Source organism: Dermacentor albipictus, chromosome 5 (assembly GCF_038994185.2).
Source record: "Dermacentor albipictus isolate Rhodes 1998 colony chromosome 5, USDA_Dalb.pri_finalv2, whole genome shotgun sequence".
Taxonomy (NCBI): Eukaryota; Metazoa; Arthropoda; class Arachnida; order Ixodida; family Ixodidae; genus Dermacentor; species Dermacentor albipictus.
The window spans coordinates 98,451,809-98,474,269 of NC_091825.1; the positions used below are offsets into that span (position 1 = coordinate 98,451,809).

Genomic DNA, 22,461 nt, shown 5'->3' on the forward strand with positions numbered 1-22,461 from the left:
CATGCTCACCGTTGTTTTACCAAAGCGACTAACTTTCTTTAAGCCTTCGGCTATTCACTTGCATTGACGACCATCGTCTGTGCTTTCTGAACAAGTTTTTTTTTTTTGTGCGAGGGGGGGTTGAGGGGAAGGTGCTATTGTCACCACCACCCAGTGATTCTCTTTGTCGGTGTTGCTTCCTGCGGCAAATGAGTGCGTAATCGTGTGCTATTCTTCATATTTCGCAGCATTTATTTTTCAGCCTCGAAACAAAGCTCTCAAAGAGTATCTTACATATTACACGCACGCGATATTCAAACGACAGCAACAAGCGATGCGACAGGCAGACCCCGTCACGCTGTCGCATCGTGGCGTGAGGCAATTATACGGACGCGACGTCGCGAAAGAACGTAGGGGCAGATTTTCATTGTCCAAATAAATACAATCGTATGGGCGGAAAAATAATTGCAACCGTTCTACGAGGACAATGTTTCAAGCAATATTTATTAGATCTCAACATGCCATAATCCCCAATGAAAATGCATTCCAGGTCGGCAGTTTGAAATGCTGTGGCGCCATCTACTAGGCAAAAGTCACAAGAGCTCCGCGGCTCTCCGTGGCGTCCCAGACCTAACAGAAAGAAAAAAGTTAGAAAAGAACTAGCTTCAACAATAGCCACAAAACATAATCGATAATTTGTGCTCAGCGAGAGCTAAATCAAAGCAATGGCTGACTGTTTATATCTTAGTATCATGGCAGCGAGACATTAACATGAGCGAATTCAGATAGAAGCGGGCGGACTGGTTGCTACCATGTTGTTGCGCAATCACGGGGTAATCGGCCGAAACCGCATTGCAGACCTCACGGCGACAGGCAAAGCTTTCTGGCTGACCAAAAACCGGTGACGCGACAAGCGACGCTGACGGACCGCCTTCTGCCACGGAAAAACCAGTCCCTCATCGCCGCCGATTGTCGCCGTCTCTCGAAAACCCCGTGCAGCGCTTGTGTCTCGTCCTTGATACTTTGTGGTTGCATGTTCTTGCGCTGTAACAATTTTTATGTGAACATGGTTGCGTCTTCAGGAAGCGAGCGTTCAGCGGTTTTCATTTCAGCCCTAATAAAGCCACACATTTGAACAGTTGCTGGCACATCACCCCTAACATTCCCTCCATTCCTTCCGTGCTTAAGCTCTGTGCATCTGGAAAACAGGCATACAACGTTTTAAAATTATACTAACAGCTTCGCTGATAGACCGAATGCACGCGAGGGCATTCACTGACACCGAGAATCGAAGGAGAGGCTCCAGTGCTGTGCGGAAACACCTATACGGAGTCTTCATGTTTTTTTGGTTTGCTGCGAACTGTCGTAGTTCGTGAATTGTTATCATTCAATATATAAACGGCCATTCCCTATTGCAAAACCCAGTGCCACTGGGACCCAGTGCGCCTGATTATGGGCCCAGTGCAGCGCGCTGGATGCTGGGGCGCTGGGATCGCGCAGTGTGCTGGGAGGCACTGGCTACTCGCGCGAAAAACAGCTCTAGCGCGTTAAATATGCGATGCCTGGACGCCGTATATATGTTTTTGAATATAGAAAGCAACAAGGAGCGTTTTAGTGCAATAAAAAAAGAAAAAAAAATGCAAAAATAAAACTGCTACGACCAGAATTCGAACGTCCCACCTACAGATCCGAACCCGACACCTTACCACTACGCCACGCCAGCTTTTTTTTTCTTTATTACCGGCTTGGCAAGTACATACAAATATTGTCAAATAAAACCGAATGTTAAAACGTCTAGTCGTTACTAAGACTGACGTGTCATGTTAAAATGGCTTCATCGAAGCCAAACTGTCCAACACTGAAAGCCAATTTGGCGGATCACTTAGCAGTTTCAACACTTCGCTTGTATAATTAACATTCTCGGTAAAATAATACATTGCTGGCCTTGCATCAACATCAGCATTGCGTACAGCCATACGAGTTCGCCACACACTTTGCATACACAATAGCATCAACATGTCCACCGGCACACCGTCAGGTTCAGCACATGGCAAAAACCTTATTCCGAACGCAGTAATAGGAAGCTCCTTTTTTAAAGTTCTTTGCAGGATGTCCCAAAGAAAGCGGGCATCGTGGCAGTCAAGAAAAATATGTTCGACAGTTTCTTCCTTGTTACATATAAGACAGTTGTCTGACCATGGGACAAAGAAGCCCTTGCTTCTTAGCCATGGCTTAACAGGCAGTGTGCCGGTATGCAGTTTGAAAAAGAATGATTTTGTGTTAGCTCGTACAGGCATATTATTGACTCGCTTGAAAACATCTCGTTCAGGCCCTAAGTAATACATAGAACGATACACTGGTGTAGGTATAAATACTTCAACAAGATCCTTATACAATTGTTTTCGTGACACTGCAAACAAGTAGTCTTTCGAAAAACGAGCGTTTAGAAGACGTATCGCCATGGAAACTTCACGCAGATAGCCCTTTAGTGCCATCGGTTTGATTGCGTGCGACGATACAACAAAATCGGGCAAAGCGTCGCGCAATCTCACTTGGATTACCGTCCGCAGAAACCCATCGCTTTGGTCGCGGAAGAAAACAAATCTCGATACAAGTTGCTTGAAAAACAAATGCGTTAAACCAAGTCCCCCATTGCGCAATGTGTGAAACAAATTACTTCTGCTCGTGCGTTCCCACACCGAACCCCAAATAAACTCTGCAAACACTCTGTGTATTTTTTGAATTGAAGATCGGCTCATGCATAGCACCTGCAGGACGTAGAACACCTTAGCTACTAAAAAGATATTACATACTTTGGCCCTAGCAAACATCGAAAAGTTGTGGCCTCCCCATTTGTTAGTTTGCTCTTTCATTCCATTTCTCTCGCTCGTCCAGTATTCGATTGGCTCACGGTAGGCACTGAGTGGAACCCCAAGATAAGTACCGGGTAATACACTCCATTGCATTTTGCAAAAGACCTCTGGTGCATCTGGCCAATTCCCGTGCCAAAGCCCTAAACATTTTGACCAACTTATGGCACTACCGGAAGCCTTGCAAAAAGCTTGGGCTTCCCTCACAGCTTCTGCAATGCTCTGTTTATCGCGTCAGAACACTGATATGTCGTCGGCATAAGCTAAAACTTTTATTTCTCTACCAAGGAATGTGTACCCGCGAATATTATGGTTATGTAGTAACTATATACATATAGCGCGAAGCATACTTGAATGTTGCGATGCGATGGGAGATCATGTAGCTATGCTACAACTAGATTTGGCCAAAGCTTTTGACAGGGTGTCCCACGAAATCCTGTTTATACTTCTTGATTATGTTAATGTCGGATCAGTCATTTTGGACGAGGTAAAAATGATGTATGATGGTTGTACCACAAACTTAATTATTAACAACAAACTGAGCAGGCGGATTGCAGTAATGTCTAGCATAAAGCAAGGCTGTCCGACCTCGGCCTTGCTCTTTGCACTTTATTTAGAACCTTTCTGTTTAAAGTTACTACGCCACGCCAGCAGACGGAAACACCAGCGTAATTTACCATGTCAAAGCCGAGAAGCAGCTTGTTTCGCAAAGCTACGTCTTGTACAGGCATGGTTGATGCGCTATCGCCCGGCAACTAAAACTCACGCCTGTACCAGAAAGAAAAGGTTGCTGTCCGTATTCAGCAGTATGCTTGGAAGTGCCAGAACATCGATTTTCACTTGCGATCGCTATTTTAACTTCGAAAAAAGTCCTAAATGAACCGCCGACCCGGGACGGTGTATGGGCTGTTTCTGCCGATTTCGATAGCCGTTTCTTGTTCTTCACGCAAAGGATGTGCAACGTTTCCTTAGTTCAGTGATGCCTTTCAGTCAACACGCCTGTCTAGTCATATATCTTCGTCAGAGAAGCGCAGGGTAGTGCTGGGAGCCTTCGGCGATAGCGCATATACCTGTGTTTATGACGCGTCACATCAGCGGCCATCGCTTCTTGTGCTGACACTGTACACATGAAAAAATTGTTTATTTAAGAACACCGATGCGAAAGCTTAAATATAGAGTGATTTACTTTGTTATATTTCTTGATACTTGAGCCTACACGCGCCGATAGCGTGAGGACGGACTCGGCTGATACGCTAGGCCTAAGCTTCGGTGGGGACCGATCTCGGCCTGGGTAGTGGCGAAAGCTAAGAAGTGCGTATTTTAGCCTCAAAACTTTCAGTACAATAGGGAAAGTGGAAGCGCACGAATCACTTCAGCTTTGTTATCGGTGCGATAATATCATTCAGCGATAAGCTTCGAACTCGGGGTCCGTCGCGCGTCTGAACGACTTCTGCATTTCATGTCCACTCCACAACACTGCGACAATTCCCAGTCATACGTTACGTGCGAACTACTTAAAAACGCGGCGTCCTCTGCGTTCACGTGGTTTCTTTCAAGAATTTTGCTATCCGCCAAGTCCAAAGGGAAAATAAAAAAAGCGAAAGTGATTTTCAGTTTCAAGTGCGCATGAATAAACATGGGCAGCTCACGCACCTTTATTCCAAGCTGGGACACGAAATAGGGTTTTATAACCCCAAGATATAGCGTTATTTAGGACAAGAGATTAGTATCAAGCGATAAAATTGTATAAATTAAGTATTAAATATTCAGCAAAGCTCGTCCATGCGTATGGAACCAGCGCGGCACAAACACAACCAGCGCAGTTTCCAGTGCGAACCAGCGAACTGCAGCGAGAACCAGCGCCTGTACAGCACAAACCAGTGCGCCCCAGCGTCATGGCAGTGGAACCAGCGTCTCTTCCAGTGTGACCCAGCTGTTATCCAGCGTTCTCACTGGTGTCCCAGTGAGTCCCAGCGAGTGCCAGCGTACCCAGTGCGACCCAGCGCCAAAAAGCGCGCTGGTTTCACGCTGGAAGACGCTGGGAGACGCTGGTTTTTGCAATAGGGTTGGGCAAGCATCAGAAAGCATCCATAAACTCACTTTATATTGCTGAATGTAAAGCGCTGCTGAATAACTTCTGCGAGACATTCAAATTGTCGAATGGGATTAGATGTAGGTGCTGCTAACAAGGCTCAAAATTATATTGCGAGGGACTGATTTGGTTATGCCAGTGGCGTTTATAGAAAAAGAATACGCTGTCACTCACTGCCGCTGCATTCTTTTAAAATTTTATGAATTGAATAAGAGTATCGCTGGTGATCTCTGAAAAGACAGAGTGACAGCGCAACGAAGCATAACTTATGTAGAGGGAGTCAACACAGAATGCAATTTGCAGGAGTTAACGTTTTGACAAGGGAGCTTATCTGCGTCACGGAAACGGCTGTTGCAATTTTTGAGATCAAACTTCGCCTACTGCTCTGAAGTTCTCACGGGCAACACTTAAAGCCTTTGTATTGATCAGAACGAGGCAGTGCCGACTCAAATGTGAGGGAAAAATTGGTACGTAATCATGGTGTCGCGTCTTCCGTTTCTTAACGTCGGATGAAATTCATATGGCTCGAGGGTCAAGTACAGTAAAAAAACTGATAATCATACGAGCCGGAGTCCAGGCATGTATTCTAGATCTTCTTCATCATTTTTGGTAGCCTCATTTGCTCATACAAATATACACCAGCTAGCCCTAAAATCTGTTTTATTAAGGGTCATCGCTCATAAGCACCTGGGGACGCTTTCACAATAGGTACTATTCCGTAGCGTTCCACCGTGCTGTTTACGAACCTATCGTTTGTACTGGCCGTTTTGAACCGTTGATATTGAAAGGGCACTGAAATATATTTTGAACATGGTCCGGAAGCGTTCCCGATATGTGGACAATGCTGCTGTGAACGTGCAAGCTGCATGCTATTCCACTGCACGCAGCTGGGAACCTATACATCATCTCATAATAGATCGCTTGCTATCTCCTCCAGCATTCGAAACACCGCTTTTTTTTTCGGGGCTATGCAATGGCGGCACTAGCATTGCACAGGGTGGGGTGGTCCATATACAACCTTTAAGTTTTTCTATCTTTGCTATCACGTTACCTCCCCCTCCCCTCTCTCCCCAGCGTAGGGTAGCAAACCGGATCTACCCATCCGGTTAACCTCATTGCCTTTCCCCCTTCTCTTCTGTCTCTCTCTCACTCTCTGGGAGACGGGAAAGTAGCGGTTGTTGGTCCAGACATATGCGCCCTTCGTGTCCCGGATTCTTTGTTGTTCGCTGGCATGTTTACACGACGCTAACTCTGAAATTTTACTATAGGCTCCTAACAGAAATAAAGAAAAGAAAGAAAAAGAAAGCAATGTGCTGGGCGATGGTATACTATCGGCGTAGCTATAGCTGAGAGGAATTAATGCGCTCAGGAGGAGCGGGGAAAGTAAATATCGCAAGCACATCAAATTCGTTCGTGTCAGGTTGTTTTCAAAAACTTATTCCGCAACACATTCTTTGAAGTTCACCCAATTCATTCCAATGCTTTATTCTCTGTTTAAAAAAAGCGTTTCAGGGCCCCTTTTAAGGGATTAAATCTTCAAGCGTTGTACAATCTTTGTCAGAAAATTCCCAGGACCGAAGTTGAAAAAGAAATTAATTCAACTTACGAATTAATGACACTAGGACCTGTCAAATTACCCCTTCGGTATATGTACATGTGAGTCACCCTTTCTGGAGGTAGTAAAAGAAAGCATCGAAATCGTCATCCGGCATACTCATCAGCACATTAGTCACAACAGATTGGATCGCTCCCACATCTTCAGGATGCGTCTCTGTTAGTGTCAATTTAACGTGGAGAAATAAAAAAAGTAACACAGTGACACATTGGGTTAATATGGGGGATGTGGTAGATGAGCGATTTATTGTTTGGTCAGATAATACTTAACTGATATGGAATGTAGGGCCTCGCGTTGTCGTACACCAGGAACCATTGTTCAGATGTCTACATATCCAGACAGACCCGTTGAATCGCTTGGTTGAAAGATTTTAGAATGTAGATTTCAAAGTGTTGCTTTATATATCCTTCAGGCTGATATTTATGATGCACCAAGCTTGCTCAGTTGCTCAAGTCCCTTCTCAATTATTCCGCGTTAACCTTTTACCACCAAGCTTCTAGGATAAAAAAAAGTGATCAACTCTTCGATGGTATCGTGGCTATATATCTTAGAGGGACAGGAACCATGCTTTCACCATTCGGCACTTTGTTGCCTCGTTTGGAGTCCTGCTAATAGAACCCGGTTTATCTACGGCAGTTATGATGTGGTCAAACGCGAGATCACTTCAGAAACTTCAGAACTATTTCTAATATTCGGCGGCAAATGTTCACCTGGCTTCACTACTCGTCTGTCCGTGCGTGTAGGGCCATTTTTGGCAATTTGTTTCCGTTTCCGCAAATATTTTCGAGAAATCTGGTGACAGACATTTCCATTTTATTTCAGGTCTTATATTATGCGCACACAAACACGGACATCTGAACGGAGTACTAACTGCCTCACATGTTCCACATTTGCAGTGTGTCCAGCACCAAATCATCTTGCGAACCTCGGCGCTTTAGAAATTTTTGGTGCCATTTAAAGTGACGGTTTCTCTATGAAGTGTTGTTACCATATACTTGGGGAATCAGGTTTCACGCATCATTAAGGGTTTTCTCTAGTCTAATGTTGAACCACTTCGTAACTTTCTGCTCGGAACTTGTGTCCGTTAGGTCGCTCGTGTAACGTCGAACTAAGTGCCCCAACAAGTCGAAGAGTAGGTTACTAAACCCAGCTCTAAAAGCTAGAGAGTTAACATGAAAACTCTCTAAGCGATATACCTATTTAAATGACATACAAATCAGCTCATTAAGACTGAATTATTGAGATTTATTATTAGAGAAAGAGAAATAAAGATGTCTTTCAACTTTTCTTATAAAAGGGACATTTGAATTGCCGCTTACTTCATAATATTTTACTGATCAACTGCTATATTAGCGGCGAGAAATTGTGGCACCCTCTCGTGAATGACGTCACGGCCAGGACACCGCTCGCTCGGGCTCGCTAGGCTGCCGCGCGCGCTCTTTCGCTTCGTAGATGCTTGGAGTATAGGGCCCACCAGTCTCACTTCCCCAAGGATAGGTTGGCTGTTTTCTGCTGTCACGCTTAAACCTGAGCTTCTTTTTCGAAACAGCGTGAATCGCGAAAATTTGCTGCGAGGATATTCTAAGCTATGTAGAGTTGCCGGGATCAACTGCTTTTGCAATGCAGAGGTGCACGATGTCGGCCGATAAATTTTGCGTAAAGAGAACGTCTTCAAATTCGGCATGGGAAATTTTGCATGATGATTCTCTCCTAACATAACATTCATTTAGTATTTAGTAATGACATACATTTAGTTTTAAACAGAATAGAAATCTTGGTATTTGGTATCAACCCTATATTAAATCAGTATGTTAGAATAAGATACTGCCTGCAAAGCTTTCCTTAAACTTCTTATTGCTCTAGTGAGTTGTTAGACTCTAGTGTGGACACTGTATTGATGCGTAAAAGAAAGAGCTAGGCGCATAATTTGTACGAAAAAAAAAACAGAACAAGATTGCTACTACTCTCAGCGTTCTCCAAAAGAGCCACCCAAAGAAAGCAATGTTCTTGACGGTTAGCACGACTGCGCGTCATGTACGGTATATCAGTGTATGGTATATCAAGAAAATAGCCAAGCCAGTAGAAGTGATGGAATGTTTCATAGCGACCTGCAGCGGCCTTTATCGAATGTATGGCAGACACCTTCCGCAATCGAAGCATTGAACTGTCGTTATAGCGTTACGGCGAGGCAAGCATTGTTGGCGAAACTTATTAGTTCACTACAACTTCGAATTGAAACCATGAAGCAGTTCTTTACAGCGCCAAATACAATACATATAGTATAATCGAGGCACTAGAGTGCCACTTAGGCTTCCAGGAGGAGGAACATATAACTACCATCTGCGTTACTATGTCTCGAACTACACTGGTGTTTAATTTTACGAACTGAGAACTATTCGCTTTGTCGGTACATAAAGGACTGGCTCGCACACCCGCATCATAAAGAAGACACTATATGCGAGCCTCATATGAATTCACTTGATATTTTATCTCTTTCGGTGAATGCTGATATCATCATTTATTAAACCTTAAAGACCGCTTTTAGGGTATTACGTAGGGAGGGGGGCAGAAAAATACAGAGTGTAGTCATGATAACAAAAGGGATATGGACGTTAAAGGAAAAAAAATAAGATAAATAAACGAAAATATAAAAAAAAGTAAGAAATAAAACCTGGCGCAAGTGTGAGTAACGTGGTTAGGTTTGAAAATGGGCAGTCAGTAAGTGGCTAAATTTTGGGACATCGCGTTCATTAACTATCGATTGTTGGAGCTCGTTCCAGTGCTCTAGTGTGATGGGCAGGAAAGATTTATGAAATGCGGTGGTAGTTCCATGAAGACGCTGTTTGCTTACGCTGTTGAAAAGTTGACAGGAAGTGCGCTGAGGGGGGCAAATAAGTGTATTACGCAGCTGGGCAAAATTGTAGCACCGATTGTGAAAAAGACACAGTTGTGCTATCGTGCGGCGAGTTGACAAGGCCGGGAGGTTGGTATCTGACACATCGATATCTTTAACGTGTCCCATACTACTAATGAATGAAGCTTAGGCTTCTTGCTGGCTGAGCCATACGGTCGGAACGGCACATAGGTGACCGTTTTGCCAAGCAGTCCCTCATAACGGTTCCCCAGGCAACAAGCGCCGGTAAATTTAAAAACTGAGCAGACTGTGTGGCAAATGGCTTAAATCCTCAATTAGCTTTACTTCAAGTTACCACCGCTTAAGATTACTCCTGAAAAACGGCTTAAGTTTGAGCAGCAGTTCAAAACGCAAATGACACCGGCAAATTCTGGAGTGCAGTCTTGTTTATTCCTCGTGCTACTGCCGAACGTTCCTGCGAGTAAATGCGAAAGTTAGATTTTTTGCAATGAACTACTCCTCATTAGAAAACGAGTTTTAGGGGGTTCAAATAAAGGTAAATGTAGTAAAATCAATATAGCCAGCGTTTGTTACGTGCTTGTTGTATACGATAAAAGTATTGTCTCTTAACTGCAATGTTCTATCCTGTGTTCTCGCGGTTATATGTTTTTATTATTCACGTGAGCTAGCGCTGCAGACCGTAGAGCGTCCCACCAAAAACCCACACCGCTCTGGACTCAGCTCCGTCGGACGACGCATTAACGTTGCGTTTGAGAAATGTTTTCTTTAGGAAATATGCTATTTCAATAAATTGTGACGAAGGAAGGCATCGTAAAAATATATTTTAGGAGACCGTCATAAGTGACGTGATCGAACAAACGGAAACACTGCGGAAAGCGCCTGGACACCGCCCGAACTGTAGCAGACGACAGGCGCGAGTCCTTGCCTTGACGTCATGCGAGCGGCATGACGTAATGCGAGCGGCATGACGTCAGGTCGTAGGGCGGCAGGTGCTTGAGTTTCGCAAACGGTTCGTGCGCATCGCGGGTGCTCGAGAGAGTTATAAGGAATGCGCGGAGACCGCGCTCTGCAGCTTCTAACAGAACAAGTGGCTCCACCGGTGGCGCGCAGCTGTACTAATCAGCCTTTTCGGAGGAGACTCATGCACGGCGTACGCCTCGCAGGGATGACGACGAGCAGCGATGAGGAAGGGGTGGCACCGCGTGTGTTTGTTTGAATGCTTGAATAATTAGTTATGGAAAGAACCCACCACCCACTACACAAACAACAATTGCTAGAGATAAAATTCACTGGTAGTCTTTGGATGAAGCTCAAATCGAGGCTCCGACACTCTCATTTTTCTCTGACGGAGGACGTACTCCTTTACCTGTGAATCTCAACTAACTCTCTGTAATCTCAGTTACTCTCTGTAAGATCCACATAGAGTAACTCTATATCAACCAGACTTTCGTCGACATCGCTAGGAAAAAAGCGGCAACAAAAGTGTTGGTTTTTGTATATTTTGGTATATAGAAACGCCGGTCCACATGTAGCAGTGCTTTATATTTTTATGCCTCCACCCCACCCCCGGCGGTCTGCATAAGGCCTTCTACACGAGGATATAAAACGGATATATTTGACAGCCTTAGCTGAATGCTGCTTTTGTTTGCTGTCGAATCGTGTATCAAAGGAGGCGCAAATATCTTGAAATAGAGCAGCTTGAAGTGAGCCTCCTGTTAACTCATTGCTCCTTCAGTCTTTTTCTTCGAATTAGTGCTTATTGATTTTCATTGTGGATTACACAACAATTAGACAAACAAAGCGTAACCGAAAGTAGCTCGTATGCTTATGAGCAGTGTAATATGGATTTCAATTAATCATTGCGGTTAATTTTAGCTGCACACACAGCGTAATAGCAAGCATGAATAAACCTAGAGCTTTCGCCAGCGTGAATGATCAGTCCTTGTCGCACAACCTGTCTGATTAGTGGTCACCGGGTCACTTACGTGTATATTTAAGGACATAAACAAACATAGAACTGGTTGCAGGGTGCTGATGGCTACTTGTTTTCACTTGGTGACAGACATGATAAAAAAAAAGAATTTTGACGATACTGAAATTAAACAGCAAAATATGCAGCGACGTAATGTTGTACGTAAGGTTTTAAGGAAAAGTTGAAAGTCCGCCGATGTGTGCCTATAGGTTTCACACAGACGCACGAATAACTATTATGTGTGGCTTTTAATGTGTATGTCGGAGGGCTGTGTCCTTGCGGCCTTAGCTGTTTTGACAAGCTTCTCAGCAGGCCTTGCTAGACTGATTATGACTGTGTAATACTGGTGCGTAAAAAAAATCTGAGGTACACCTTGTGTTTTTGGGCTTTGCACTTGGAATAGTGACGTAGTAGATGCACCGCGGTATGCGCCAAACGCCATTGTGAGTTGTGTTTATGGTTTTCAAACTACACCTAATCGCCGTTTGACGGCCTAAAATGACACCTCATCAGCCGCACCCAAAGCACCTTTAGGCGACCGCCAGCAGTGAACAGTGCAGTCTAGAAAATGCATGGCGGTGATGTTTCGGCGAGGACTACACTAGTGCAATAAGGCGACTTCAGTGATTTTTAAGGAGCAATGCTTACAAAAGGTAAGCTATTATTGCGGATGCATGCGCATGCTTCATCTATTCGGTGGGATGACCACTACGTGGTGGTAGACGACGTAATAAAACGCTTGATATTGAGCTGCGGGGTCGCATTGCAATACGTGTGAAACGCAAAAATAAAAGAGGAAACGCCCGCGTACCTTGCATGGGTCCACGTTAGAGAACACAAGGTGGCCAAAATTAAATCGGAGTCCCTCACTACGGCATGCCTCATAATCGAATCGCCGTTTTTGGCACGTAAAAACGCTAGAATTTATTTAAACTTGGCGCTTATTTTTTGTGTGAAATAAATAGTCAGCCGTCATGTGATCAGAAACTATCTTGCCCTTGGAATCAAACTGTAAAGGAACATTTATTTATGTTCGCCTATGATGTACTGGGTTTCGTCGCTGTGCGACTGCTCAAAGGGAAGCTGAAGAGTTTTTAGAACTGAAAGAGTTACCATGGTTTCGAAGGCTGACACAGTATAATTCAACTCCTGAAGTTATTTCCTCGATTGTACACGTAGCAGCGCTGCAATCGTCGTTTCAATTTCCGGTGAAGTCCCCCCCCCCCCCCCCCCCCGACCCCCTCCCTCGCGCGCCAAGCGCAGCGGCAACAGACGGGGCGCGAGGATGACGTCAATACAGGGGTCACGTGAGCGCTTTATTCGAATCACGCATCCCGTCGATACCTATGATGACTTCCCGATCGTCTTCGCCATCAGAGCCCATCAAGAGACGCGCAGCGTCTCCCACAGACGCTGCGGCTTGTTTTTGCTAAATAAAGCGAGTAGCGGTAATTTCTGGCCTGTTAAACAATGATTTTCGTATTCAGGGGGTGAAAAATTGTAATAATTCAGTGAAAGTTCACTTTTTTTAAAAAAGTGTTCAGCTGCCCTTTAAGTCCCTGCCTTTCCTTTAGAATGTTGCTGACGAAGGAAACAAAAAGCAGGAAATCAACGAAGCTTCAATACACGTTGTCTATCCAGGGTTTCCTTTCTTCTGTAAGGAATGGGTGACACAGCGAGTCGCGAGTGTCGGTGTGCTCTTGCGCACGTTGTCCTTTTGCTGCGAACGTATTCATATGACGAAGTCACAAAGGTAGCCAACTATGTACCGGTACATTTCTTTGCTTGAATTAATGCGTCAGTGAGAGGTCCCGGACAATGACAAGGAAGGAAGGAAGGAAAAAGTGGAAAAAGAAAGGCAGGGAGGTTAACCAGTTTAGCTTAACCGGTTTGCTACCCTACACATGGGAGCTGGATGGGGGGGGATGAAAGATGGGGAGCAGAGAGAGACCAGATAACAAAGCACACACATCGTCAGTTACAGTCCGTCACTCTTGCGCGGTACGTGATATCACTGTCACAGCTGCTTGTCCAAGTCCGTCTCTTTCAAGAACCGAAGTAGTCCCTCCGTCGCCTTCACTTGCGATGTCTTCTGTCGGCGATATATAAAAATAGTTGCAACTGGACAGTGACAAAAGCAGCATTGTTCTTCAGTGCTTACGTATAATCATAGAACACATGAGGTGGCGATATCGGTTACGAAGAAAACAAGAGTGGTCAGTTTATCGCTGCTGTATGAAACGCATGCTCTAAATGGGAGGGTGTAAATAAAATGCGGATCACATGTACTATGGGAATTGATGTAAGCGAAGCTCTATGTGCTGTTTGCTTTGATTGACGATAACTAGGGGTGATGTTCACGGCAAATGTTTAATTTCTTCAGCGTTTAGTGCAATACGACAATGGTGAGTTGATGGTAAATGTTACCTTGCTTGCAATCCTGCTGTTTGTCTGCTTAACACGCAGAACACACAGCCAGATGTGTTTGCTTGAAGCGTTGTTGTACGACATCGTCCATAACCTCCTAGATGGTTAGTAATGACATTCTATCACACCGCACATTACATAGTGGCAGAAATGTTAACATTTAATTGAATTATGGGTTTTTACGTGCCGAAACCAGAATAGGATCAGGAGGCACGCTGTTGTGGCTGACTACGAATTAAATTTGGCCCCCTGGGTTGTTGAACGAGCACCTAAATCTGAGTACACGAGCGTTTTTGTATTTTGCCCCGTCCGAATATGGCTGCCGCAGTTGGGATCGGACTCGCGACCTCGAGCGATGACGTAATCGCAAAGCTACCACTGTGAGCTTGCAACTGTTGAAAGGACGTGCGACGCCTACCTGCTACAGTGCTACGATGTAGCCTAGACACTACGGTGACTTTATGCGGCTTTGTGTCGGCACGCAGAGCGTCAGTTGCCCGTTTGACAAATTTCCGTGGTGTTTATCATTCACGAATAGCAGTACTGTACGTCGCCTTTTCCTGCTCCCGCCATCCCCAAATGTAGGGGATGTGCGAACGAAGAGCGGCAAAGTTGTCATTCCCTCGTTCAGTGGCTGCCGTCAGTTCTAATCATTCTCCGCCTGCTCTATCCTACCTCCTCTCTGCCATTCTATGCACCTCCCCTCTGGATGGTTCCACGCTGTGGAATGGTAAGCGCTGCAGTTCCTACATTGCTTTTGCAGGGAGTTCCGGATAATTACAGCCGTCAAGAAGGTAGTGTGGCAACGCCAAGGGAGCTCCTGAGGGCATTGTGCACATGCGACGCAGTGCAAATGTCCAGACAAGCTTCTCGCGATGCCTTACCTCTCTGCTTCGCTCCTGACATCTACACGCACGCTCTGAGCCACCTCCCGACTCGGTGTGTCAGACAGCAACAGCAACAGGGGAAAAGTCGCACGAAGAGGCAAAGAAAGCTCCGCTATAATAAAAGGAAACTTGCCCGTTTTAACATGGTGCCCTAGCAGAAAAGGCTAAAGATGCGTTTCACAATGTCTCCACTCGTTTGATTTATTTATCCCGTTAGTTAAATGGCGCCGAATTCTTTACTGTATTTGCTTGAAAACGTCATCGTTAAAATTCGGCCCAATCGGGCCGAATTTTAACGATGGCGCTTTCACGTATTATGTTAAATCACTTTTGCAAAGTCATTATTTTCATGAAGCACAAATAAAAGAAACAAAGGCTATCAAAATAATAATAATATTTGGGGTTTTACGTGCCAAAACCACTTCCTGATTATGAGGCACGCCGTAGTGGAGGACTCCGGAAATTTTGACCACCTGGGGTTCTTTAACGTGCACCTGAATCTAAGCACATGGGTGTTTTCGCATTTTGCCCCCATCGAAATGCGGCCGCCGTGGCCGGGATTCGATCCCCATCAAAATACGGTATAATGGTTAACTGCAATGTAATGTCAACATACTCAATAGTGCAACCAAGGCAGCTGGTTCCAACGGCGGCCAGTCTCAGGAATGAATTATTAATCTGAGTGGTGCGTACGAAATGTAGAACATATTTTCTGGTATAGTGACCGATCGAGTGTACCAGAGATCGCGTTTCAAAAACATGTTTTTAATGCTGGACGTAGAACGCTAAAATAAATTTCAAGATATAAAATGCAACGATGAATTGCCGCGTGTAAGAATTGAGGCGCGAACTCTGCTGAGAGCAGGGCACCAATGCACCATTCAGTGCAGCTCATCGCTCACTGCTGTAACTACTGTCATGCTCTTCAGGCTCATCATAACTGCAAAAGATACAATACTTCCTCTACTCCGTTTGTCATTGACTAATCTGTTATAAACGCAAAAAATGTTTCTTTCGTAAATGTTTCCACGACATGGGCACAGCATATCCGCGCACATGGACAATGGGCGAATCTTATGCTTTTTTCAGGTGAACTGGTAGGATCCGAGCGTACTGGAATGCATAAGAAATGTCGCATATTGTGAAACAAGCATAAAAGAAACAAACAAGCTCGTTTTTATCGCTTCTTTCTCTGGCTTGCATCTCGCAGCATTTGAGACATGCTTCAGGCGTCCTTCTTCGTCGTTTATGATAACGGTCAGGTACTGGTAATGTCTCCTTATTAAGAACGAGAATTGTCTTAAGGGGAGGTGCGGGTCGAAGAAAGCACTCTTCAAGATTTCTTGCTAAGATTTTTATTGCAATCTTACGCATCAACATTATATATTTATGTGTAAAAACGTCCAGTGTTTCTCCAACCGAGAGGCAGCGAAAAGGGATTGTAATCAAGCCGTGTGGGCTGTAGGGGAACTATTTTCCTGTCTTCTTTTGTACTTATGTGGTTCAAAAGCACATGATTTGCCTAAGGACGTTGAATGCCAATTGTTGTATTATGGGGACCAAAAATGAAAGTACGAAATGGATGTTGTGTGAATGACTGAAGTTAGTTACTCAACATGGGTTCTGTATGAAATGTGAAAGTTCGTCAGAGTAGAAGTCACGTCAGACCAAGGCTAATAGTACACTTAATAGTGAGCAGGATTTAGTTCCACCCTGTAGCATTTTTTACGACAACGAAACAGCGTGTGAATGCATTAAAAATCAAATGTGATGGTGTACAGATTAATGGTGCTTGTCCTATCATGGTATTGCGAAAATCAATAATATGCCAACCCTAAAAAACTACCTTGTAATATACTGCCTAGGCACACTCTATTGTTTACAATGCGAAAAAAACTTCTATCAGTAACAGTGACAAGAATTTTATTAGGGTGTCCTGAGGAACTTGATTGGGGTGAACCTAACGCTCCCCAGTCAAGTCGGTGGCTCCCCCCACGACGGGACAGGGAGGTGGTGACTCTCCGCGACGTCGCAGGCCCTCTGCCAACTTGAATTATCTTCCGCTCCATTCACAATGATGCTAATTGCTAACGCCAGAAGTGGTAAAAAGGCCAAAACATGTTTGTTTTTACCGCAGGAGCGCTTGTTCTCGAGGTCTCCCACAAATGTTCGTGTCATCACCTGACATGGCCCAACCATGGCTGCTCGATAAAAACACAAAATCATAAGCGTATTTATAAGAGGGCCCGGGAATGCAGTACCTCCCCCCCCCCCCCCCCCTTTACTTTTCAAAGCGGGCCAACAACAGCTGAAGCAAAGTTTCTTCCTGGTTATATTGCCAACGAAGGTATTGCTTTTCGTTATAACGTTTCCCCTGCTTGGGCAACAAGGATTAACTTTCGTGCCTCGCCGCGACGCACGGGAGGCGCCGTACGTGCAGTTCCCGCCATAACACATTTCAGCTTGTGCTTCTTGCATCATGACCAAATTTTTCGCACCGCCTAATCGTATTTGAAAACCCAAAATGACATTGCTATATTTAACCTAAGGTTGAGTGGTGGTGTCGGGATGATGTAATATTATCAGACCTACTGCATGCCTTACGCTGTGCAGTCATTAGAGGATCAATTACCAGAACAATTGAATCTCTGTCCAGAGAGTGTCGACATAGCGCTGCGTTCTCGGCATTAATTAATTAATTAATTAATTCATTCATTTTGTCTATTCTTCACAACTACGAAATAGTGAGAAAGGGGCTAAGGAGAAAAACGGCTACTTCACGGCTTGAGGAAATCCTTGGTCCGGCTTCTTTTTACAGCGAAGCTGTATGCATCTACCGTCCAATAAATGTTCGTGTCGTTGTGGTAAGCAAAAAACTCCCCATACGTGGGCCGATCCCGAAAATAGTGCAATGCCGGGCCGACCCGCGGCGGAGGTCAAGCAGGTGTTATGGACTTCCCATCCGTACGCCGATCCCGAAGATAGTGCAATGCCGAGTCGATCGGCGGCGGAGCTGAAGCAGGCGTTAAGCACTCCCCATACGTGGGCCGATCCCGAAGATAGTGCAATGCCGGGCCGACCCACGGCGGAGCCGAAGCAGGCATTCGTGGGCCCCGTACGGCCCCGTACGTGGGCCGATCCCGAAGATAGCGCAATGCCGGACCGGCCCGCTGCGGAGGTAAAGCAGTCGTTAAGCACGCCCCATACGAGGGCCGATCCCGAAGACAGTTCAATGCGGGGCCGAGCCTTGGCGGAGGTGCAGTTCGCCACGCTGCCTACCCTAAGAACACACGGTTAAGTTATGCAACGCATTCCATCAAATGCGGTATTTAACCGACGTTTGCTCGCAGCCGGACAAACCCACCTGCAAAAGCTGCGGTGCAACAAAGCCTAGGGATGTACACGAGTGCAAACTGAAATGTTCGTTGTGGGATGGTGGCCATGCGACGGCGTCGAAGGAATGCCGCAAGAGACTGCTAGCCGCGTCACGCTCGTCGTACAGGCCGCGCAGGGAACATACACACAAAGAAAACACCGCGATGGAACAACCGAACAAGGGTCGCAGACAGCGATCCTGGTCTCGGACGAGTTCCAAGTCCAGACCCAGAGTGGCGTTGCAACAACGAGGCGGCAGTAAATCCAGGTCCAAGAGGAGAACCAGGTCCGGTAGTAGGACTGACACCCTGAGTCATGTGGGCTACAAGGAACAACAGGTGAGCTGGGCAGAACGCTGCCTCCCGAAGTCACAAAGACAAAATGACAAAACCGAGCAACACATACAACCACCACGAGACGCAGACACAAACACTAACAACACTGTACAGGTGCTTGCGGCGCTAGCGCAGGAACTGTACTTAGAGATGGCCGAATTGCTCGGGCAACTAAAGGAGGAACGAAGCCGAACAAGCTACCAGCACAAGAAAGTTTGCCCGAACCCTGAACGCCGCCACCGTCGCCGCAGTGCGCGTCTACTCCCTCGGTAGTGGAAGAGGAGGTCGAGGAAATGAGCACCGAGGCGCTGCCCGAGCCGGATCCGACAGCGCGTCCAGACTTGGAAGTGAGAGTAGCGACTTACGAAAGAGATATTCAGGAAAACAGGAAAGCCATCCAAGACTACATATCTGCAAATGCAGAAGTGTTTCGACGAGCTCCCGCACATGATAACGGAATTACGCAATGTTTTCACCTCTCTGGTAGACGATCAATGCCTTAAGGAGCCGCGAATCTATCCACACAGAGAGGCAGCCCTTCAGCAAATGCTACAAGAGTAATAAAATGAACCAGTGAACCAAATGATCAAAGTGAAGGGATCACCCTTTGGCAGTGGAATTGTCATGGTTTCACTCGCAAGAGGGCGACGCTGCTGCAGTACATTGCCAAACAAGACGCACCACCGGACGTAATAGCCTTACAAGAAAGAGGAAAATCACCGAAAATCACCGGGTATCACACTCATGCAGCAGCAGTAGCACGTTTGACCGCACTCACGAGCAAACACCTCAGCACAATAGACCATACTTATGCGGACACGGGAGTCGATCATGTGTTCACAGAAACAGTACCGCAGAGCCGGGGAAACACGAGTCCTTTTGTACTTAATATATACAGTGCGCCGAAGGAAACACTGGGACCCCAAGACAACTTGGTGCAGGAAGCGAGGCAGCTCGCTGGACGAAACGGCCTCCTAATGTTAGGCGACTTTAACGCGGCGTAAGAGGAGTGGAGGTACGTTAAACACACCAGAAAGGGAACAAACGTGTACGACGTCACATAATATCACCGACTTACGATAGTGATGGACCCGACATATCCGACAAGAGCAGGCAGCAGCAAGACACGCGACACGTGTTCCGATCTTGCGCTCGTGTTCAGGCTTCGGAACGTCGAGTGGGAAAACACTAATGGGACGTTGGGAAGCGACAACTTCAATCTCGGCGTCGCAGTACACGCGGGAAACTTCCTAAGAAGAAAGATACGCTCCATAGACTGTACAAAGTACAGGAGTGAAAGAGAAACGGAAGAAGCCCAAGCGATAAGGGATCTAGAGGGCTAGGTTAAAGAAGTGCAGGAATCAGCGGCCAAACACTCCAAGGAGATTGCACTCACCACGGACAACCCGGCAGTGGACCCGCGCCTATTACAGATGTGGGAAGCGCGCCACAGTCCGCTGAAAAGATGGCGCATATCGAAGAACATCAGCTGATTTCGAACACAATGTCTGGTGTTCGGCCCAACTTGCCAAGGCAAGACGCGCTTCTGAAGCTCAAAGAGGAAGTGCCCGAAAGCAATTCTTGCATTAGACCTAAAGGGCGCCTTTGACAACGTGGGGCACGAAGCCATACTAGCAAATCTCTGTGACACGTATTGCGGTCGACAAACTCACAACCATATGATGGCTTCCCTGACAGATCGTATAACCATAATAGGGCTGGAAACTGAGAGGTCACAGTGAATAGACAAGCATAATAGAGGAACGCCGCAAGGAGCCGTGCTGGCGCCGACACTTTTGAACTTAGCCATGATGAAACTCCTAGCCAACTCGAGAAAATACCAGGGATCAGACATGCCTTGCATGCAGACGACATCACGATATGGATGGTCGGATGGTCCATAGGAGAACAACAAGAGTCACTGCAGGAGGCAGTGGACGTCGTAGCAAAATACGCTGAGACATGCAGTCCGCAATGCGCCTGGAGAAGTCGGAGCTCCTCATAATAGTGAAGCGCTCGTGAGGACTAACAACGCAGGTACCAACTATCCACGTGCGAATAGGTCCTAGAGAAATCCCCAAGGTGTACAGACTTCGTATCCTTGCCTTACACTTACAAAAGGACGGGTTAAAGACAAGAGTCAACACAGTGCTTATAGTGTCGGTAAAATACGTCAATGGCCGGATTTCTACACCATCGGCATCCCAGCTGTATGACGTTTTCATGTTGTTAACTGAAGAAACTTCGGTGACGTCCGATGCTTCGCTGCATAAGGCGTCACTGTTCGATGGACCAAGAATAGTCTTCTGTGCGTTCGGAACTATATTAAAATCAGTACAAAGTATCCAAAAAGAGCACTAACGATAACTTCCCCTATTAATGTTCTTGCCCCTTGATTACCTTCATTTACAGTTCTTCTGCTCTGACCTCGCGGCCAGTTAGAACATTCAATTTTTTCCCACAAATCACTAGTTCACCCTGAACACGAAGAAAGAGCTGGAAAATGATATGCATGTCTGCATTTTCTCATCTGTTTATTTAATTTGTTACGAAGTTTTTAAATGTGAGTAGACCTGTTCGATCGCGAGTGCACATGCATTTCTTGAATAGAGAACCCCTATATTGAATTAGCTTGTGAAGCTCACACGTCATGCATAGTTTCTTATAATTTTTGTTTTTACGAAGTTTCTTGCAGTTGAAGTTTTTTTTGTGACTGGATAAGAGGAAAAAAACATCAAAGCGTTGTAAGCCATATTTACATCCCTGATAATAAAAATGTTCACAATGTGCTTGTTCTATATCCATGCGGAAACAATCTAAGCTTATGTGTCTGATTAGCTAATGGACAGCGTTGTCACATTGCACCGACTTTGTACGATTAGTCTCTATTTTACAGCATATTAGCATGTGGTCCGTTACGCACTGTGTTAGCCGTAGTAAGAGAACCGATTTCCACACTAGTCAAAAGCAAGCCTTTAGCAGTTCCTGAAGTAGGCGTCACACGAGCAGGTGAGATAATAAAGTTCAAGCAACCATTGCTTCAAAGCACGTTCTGAAATTCTACTTTGGTGGTAATGTTCCGAGAATTAAAATTGAATTTTGGGGTTGTACGTGCTCAAACCACAATCTGATTATCAGGAACGCCGTAATAGGGGGCTCCAGGTTAACTTATACCACCTGGTGTTCTTTAACGTGCACTCAGTGCGTAATACACGGGGGATCTTGCATTTGGCCCCAGCGACATGCGGCCGCCGTGGCCGATATTCGATCCCGCGATCGTGTGCTTAGCAGTACAAAGCCATAGCCGCTAAGCCACCACGGCTTCTTTATATCCCAGCAAATAGCGATGTTAAAGTCGCAACCATTGATTAAGTCATACCGATTTTCATTTACATATAACAAATTGTGGAAAAAAATTGTGGCATGGTACCACCTCGAGCCCGATAACAGGCACTTGTCAGAGTATTCTCTGCAAGAATGCACACTATTTCATAACTACTACTTGCAGAAGAAAATTCCGGGAGTTATCATACAAAGAGCTATGTGCGAGCAGACTCACACCGTCACCTTTTCGTTTGTATCTGTTCACATCGCACTTGTTCATATCAGGGAGCTTGAAAACCTCGAAGTCATTTGTTTGTTATGTTTCGGTAAGCACAATCACAGTAAAGCATATTCTTAAACTGTTCAACAATCAAGTTGAGCTTTCTCTATTGTTTTGTGGAGATTGAGAATTTATATGAAGAGAACGTCGATACCTCCTCTTAACTTCAAAGTGATTGGGTAATTTTTGCAGTGAAATATACTACACAAATGTGCCGTTTTACAAAGTAAACACACATGAGTCCAAGACACAGCAAAGAAAATTACTTTGCTTGAGTGAGAAGGTCCTCCTCACATTTGGTGACAACCGCCAGATACTCATTTATTTAGCGCACCAATACTTTACAATTTGAGTGCCAAGCAAATTGGCATCTATTTTCCCTGACCGATGCTTTAGCAGCGGCAAATAGTGTTCTGGAGAGTCCAATCAT

General features: G+C 45.5%; 1 long non-coding RNA gene across 2 annotated transcripts in view; it reads right to left on the minus strand.

Moving 5' to 3' along the window:
- Positions 1-464: 464 nt before the first annotated feature.
- Positions 465-22,461, minus strand: part of LOC135917258 (uncharacterized) — a 34,087-nt gene continuing 12,090 nt past the window's right edge. For both annotated transcript variants that reach the window (XR_010569238.1, XR_010569239.1), the window contains one exon: positions 465-609. This is a non-coding gene — a long non-coding RNA (uncharacterized lncRNA). The remainder of the gene's footprint in view (positions 610-22,461) is intronic.